The sequence below is a fragment of the Larimichthys crocea genome, chromosome VIII (assembly GCF_000972845.2).
Source record: "Larimichthys crocea isolate SSNF chromosome VIII, L_crocea_2.0, whole genome shotgun sequence".
In the NCBI taxonomy this organism is placed as follows: Eukaryota; Metazoa; Chordata; class Actinopteri; family Sciaenidae; genus Larimichthys; species Larimichthys crocea.
The window spans coordinates 32,080,455-32,081,032 of record NC_040018.1 but is presented as its reverse complement, the minus strand read 5'-3'; positions in this window follow the sequence as shown (position 1 = coordinate 32,081,032).

Sequence of the window (578 nt, the reverse complement as noted above, 5' to 3'; positions counted from 1 at the left end):
GATACAAAAAAAAAAAAAGAACACCAGCAACTGGTGTGTGTGGAGGAGGAGGAGGAAGAGGAGGAGGAGGAGGAGGAGGAGGAGGAGATGAACACACTTTCCTAAACTCCTTCAGTCAGTTTAAAGCTGTCCACACATCAGCTGGTGCAGTTGTACTAACTGTCCACAGTGAGGCGCCACCTGCCCGTCTCATGAGGAGGTGCGCTGTCTGACTCCTCTTCTCCCTTTGTATCCTGACACATTTCTGACTCACATGAAACCTGCTTGGTATAATTATATTCAAATACTTCAGCTTACTTATATATACAACAAACATACAAATGAAAGGAACAACATGAAATGTATTTACATTAAAGTACACAGTATATGTACAGTATATGTACAGTATATGTACAGTATGGACAGTATATGTACAGTACACAACATGAAATGTATTTACATCACATGACCTCCAGAGGGCAGCAGAGACTGACGCTTCGAGGTGAACTCATCATGTCACTGTGAGGGTTCACTGCAGTACACAGTATGAGTACAGTACACAGTATACAGTACACAGTATGAGTACAGTACACAGTATG